Source organism: Austrofundulus limnaeus, unplaced genomic scaffold (assembly GCF_001266775.1).
Source record: "Austrofundulus limnaeus strain Quisiro unplaced genomic scaffold, Austrofundulus_limnaeus-1.0 Scaffold754, whole genome shotgun sequence".
Classification (NCBI taxonomy): Eukaryota; Metazoa; Chordata; class Actinopteri; order Cyprinodontiformes; family Rivulidae; genus Austrofundulus; species Austrofundulus limnaeus.
This window is the reverse complement of record NW_013953156.1, coordinates 127,201-131,621: the sequence shown is the minus strand read 5'-3', so window position 1 is coordinate 131,621 and position 4,421 is coordinate 127,201. Positions and strand designations below refer to the sequence as shown.

General features: G+C 39.4%; 1 long non-coding RNA gene and 1 pseudogene across 3 annotated transcripts in view; one reads left to right on the top strand and one right to left on the bottom strand.

Moving 5' to 3' along the window:
* The first annotated feature begins 873 nt into the window (after positions 1-873).
* LOC106532340 (uncharacterized) lies at positions 874-1,961 on the top strand (annotated as a pseudogene).
* Positions 1,962-3,005: 1,044 nt separating this feature from the next.
* The window catches only part of LOC106532345 (uncharacterized), a 2,886-nt gene continuing 1,470 nt past the window's right edge, over positions 3,006-4,421 (bottom strand). For all 3 annotated transcript variants that reach the window (XR_001312058.1, XR_001312060.1, XR_001312059.1), the window contains one exon: positions 3,006-3,470. This is a non-coding gene — a long non-coding RNA (uncharacterized LOC106532345). The remainder of the gene's footprint in view (positions 3,471-4,421) is intronic.

The window sequence follows — 4,421 nt, the reverse complement described above, 5'->3', positions numbered from 1 at the left end:
TGCAGCTATATTATTAAATATACGGATATATTTCTACACAAATGCTGTCAGAATGTATCGTTCTGTTTGGGAAGCAGATAGAAACACGTAGCATGAAGCACATGTGTACACATACAATACACATGGATTTTATTCTGAAATCAGAAGTTTCAGAAAGCTGACAGCGAGACAGTTTCAACATAGATACCAAAAGCCTTTATATCATTGTTTTCAGCTGTGTTTGGAGTTCGTCTTTCACAGAATAAATTATTTTTTACTGTGACTTCCACACTTATCACTGAATTTATCGCGCAATCCCCTTCCTGCACGTCTGTTGGACCGGAGCGGAGGTAGTGTAAACTGAACTTGAAATGCACAGCTGCGACCTGCACAGCTGCGACCTGCGCAGCGCAGCGGTGCCATAACGCACGTAATGTAAATTAGGGGTAAGTCTCACACCACTCTTAACTTCTCAAGAATGTTGATTTATTTTAGAATAAATTTAGGTACTGATTACATTTAGTGTTTGTGTAACACCCGAGTTAACAAACTTGTTACAATTGTATACTAGTTTTGACAAGACTTAAGTTTGACTTAAATTTGTCCTGATTTATGTCTTTAAAGTGCACCCAAGCATAGTTTTTAATGTATTTTCTTGTCAACAGGAAATTCTCAGACAAGAAATGGCATTTCACAACAACCTCTGGACCTGGACTTTTTATTATTTACCTGCAGACGAGAGCTGTACCTCTGGGAAGCACTGTCGAGGCATATAAATATCCAATCAGAGATTGGATATTACAAGACTTTCTCACACTGGTGATGGACCACATTGACCATGCTAATGTTACACTGACCACAGTTGAAACTGTAACTGGGGCAAGGGGGCGTCCCATGTTTTTAATAGAAAAAGAGAGACTAGTTGAGCTTCTTGAATTAAATTTGCCAGTGAATAGCATTGCAAAATTACTGGGAATTTCAGCCAGAACAATTCATCAACGGATAGCAGTATTTGGTCTGTCTGTTAGCCAGAATTACAGCAATCTTACAGATGAAGAGCTGGATAATGCAGTCCAGCACATACATAATGAAATACCAAGAGCAGGCTATCGGATGGTGAAAGGAAGGCTGAGGTCGATGGGTTTCAATGTCAAGTGGAGAAGACTCACAGCATCAATGCATTGTGTGGATGCACTGGGAATTCTTTCCAAACTGACTCGACTTGGCTACATTGTGAGGAGAACTTATTCTGTCAGAGGACCCCTTTCACTGTGGCATGTGGACACTAAGCATAAATTGATAAGGTCTATGCTACTACTAATTGTATTAAAAGTTTAATGCTGTGACGGTACAGCTATAAAAAATTGAAAAGTGTGTTGCCTTGATTTAAATAAAACTTACTGAGATTTACTAATGCCACCAGGTACAACATTGTCCTTTTTGGTGCAGTCGATGGCTTTTCCAAGAAGGTAAGATTTAACCTAGTTTTTCACAACTCTTTGTAAGACTGTATGATACAAATGTTTTACTATTATGTAGGTGATGTGTTTGGAGGCTGCTACAAACAACCTGGCATCAACAGCTTTTGCAGCATTCAAAAAAGCAACAGAGATACACGGCATACCTTCAAGGTAAATTTTGCAATGTGCAGACAAAAAATGTTTTGTTTATCACAAGATTTATTTTGTTCCCATTTGGAAATGGATATGCTGATGCTCGAAGGTGTATATTGCATTTTCTGTATTTCGACCGACTGATTTGAATAACTCTGTCATCTCTTTGTGACATACAGGGTGAGAGGTGATCAGGGAGTAGAGAACGTGAACATAGCCAGATACATGTTCACCATTCGTGGAACTGACTGAGGGAGCTTCATGTCGGGAAAAAGTGTCCATAATCGATGGTTTTTTATTAATCAATTTAGCAACTGTCACTAACAGTAGTTACATCAATTGAAAAAAATTACATAGTTACTGTATGTCTCCAAGTTCTTGATTTGCTTTTCATTTTATTTTATTTTCTGTGTCCTCAGAATCTAGCGTTTGTGGCGGGATGTCAGGACATGAGTGACGTCAAAGTATTACAATAAACTCAATCTACTGGAGATGGACCACCTACTTGATGTGTCCTCCTGTGGTAAGGCACAACCCTGTTAGTTCTGTGGCGCAAACAAGAAAGGTAGCACTCTTCAGTCAGTTTCAGAACTTATAGATTAAATGGGAAGCACCTAAAGAAATATTTAATAATGGCTAATTTCATAGGCATCATTTAAAAAGTTTAAGGTCTTATGGAAATCATGAATAATTTATTCTCAACTTTGCAAACTTTTTCCTTTAAAGAAGATTTGTTTGCAGTCCACCTGACATTTCTTACCAGATTTCAGAATGACCTGGCTGCTTTTGTGGAAGMTTGGAACCACCACCCACTCAGAAATTAAGGGAACTGAACTCCTGAGCAGCTCTGGCAAACAGGAATGATGCTTCAACCCATCAACCAGCCAGAGGATCTTGAGGTTGTTATCAAACCTTTTTTGTTTTAAGAAATATTGATACTGTGTTTGTTAAAAATAAGCTAAAAGTACAATAACTACTTTCAGGATATCCAGGAGCTGGATATTGACTAYGATGTTGCAGCTGATTTTGGAGATGATGTGCATGGAGCTGTGGTGGTCCCTGAATTTGACTGCCCAATAACTGAAGACCAGTTGGTAGAATGTCAGAATCTCATCACTGACAACCAAGATCTGGACAGCAGGAGCTTGTACCTCATGTGTTGTCAATATCTGGCTAATGTGTTTGGTAACTGACTAAATGTACCGGTAGATTTAAATCTTTGGCACAGAGTAACTGCTTGTAATGCTTTGTACTCAAAACCCACATGTAGTTCTTTTGTCAACACACCCTTTCATGTGGTCAGTAATTTTATAAAAGGTAACTTTTGAATACCCAGACACTTCTGATTGTAAGTTAAGTTAATGTAAGAACTAGGTACAAGTTGTATGTCAAACAATAAAACAGGAGAGCAAATCCTTGAAAACTGTTTATTTTTAGAAATAGTTAAAAGTATTTTCCACCATTTTGAAACAAAACAGCCAGCTTTAGCTGCAGAACAATACATCACTCAACTTGTGTTTTGAGTTGTAATTTAGTATCTGCTAAATTCATAACCAAACTCCAGTGCAGTGCTTAGGTTCTTCTCAAAGTCACTGTATGTTTCTGTGTGGAGGATGGGAAATGTGACACTAACCCCACAGGCATTGACAACTGGGTAACACACAACATGTTCCCCATAGAGGCAGRTGCAGTTATGCTCAAAATTGACYGTGATTTTGAACATGCTTCACTGAGACTCTATCAGTGGTWCYTGAGCATGACCTGTGACCCACTGAAAGAACTTCTGGAGTGAAAGACGTTGGCTTCCCTTGCCAGTGGTTTCTGCTGTGCCAGCCATTTCTTCTCCACTTSCAACAAGTTTCTCTTCATGGTCTGCATCTAGTCAGAGACAAAACATGATAGTTTTTCAATAAAACTTGTCATACTAATAGCAGTCACCGAACTAAAAATATCCAAATTGGAAATTAAAGTCAAAAATTTTCAGCCCAGCAGGGAACGGGGATATCAGATAAGACCCATTATTTTGTGCCCTGTAGCCTACCTTCATCAGATGTACCTAGAGGAATTCACTAGAGCTGGCAGGCTCACCATACATTCTCTCTACAGGCTGAGAACCAAACCACTTGTACAGGCTCCTCAGAGTCAAAGCTGTATGACTATTCTTHCATTTCTGAATTTAATTAATGGAAGTGTAAGACTTCCATCACTCTGTATTCATTCTGTTAACATTTAAAGTTGGAGTTGGTAACTTTTCTAAAACCTGTATTTTGTATATATTTTTATGTCCTGACATATAGATATTAGACCAATAATCTGAAAAAAATAACACTCCTCTGGCTCCCCCCAGTGACGCTACAGCCCTTTGCAGAAATACACKGCTRCTGGTCAGAAACAGCCAATCAGAGACAGGAGGAATATCTTACTAGTGTCAGTCACGCTGGCTATGTCACGCACAGCATGTGCCATCGTTAAAGCTCAAGACTACGGCTGCATCTAAATTCATGGGCTGGGTCCTCATGAGGATCTAGCCTAGCTGGGCCACGTCCTCGCTGGGCCGGGTAGGCTGCTCAAAACTGCTGTGAAATGAGATGGTCTACCCTTCGCCTGATGTCGGCTTCACGTGGGTTTCGGTGACCACGTGCTCCCCTGTTACCATAGTGATCAGTTTCATGTCGGACTTAAAAAGCGTCGGGACGTGTATTTACACATCTTTTTACTGGAAGAATAGCTTCACAGTTAAAAAGTTAAACGTAAATAAAAAAAGAAAACATTAATAATTTGGGTTTAACTCCCACATCCCACATCTACAACGGAGTATTAGGGCCACAC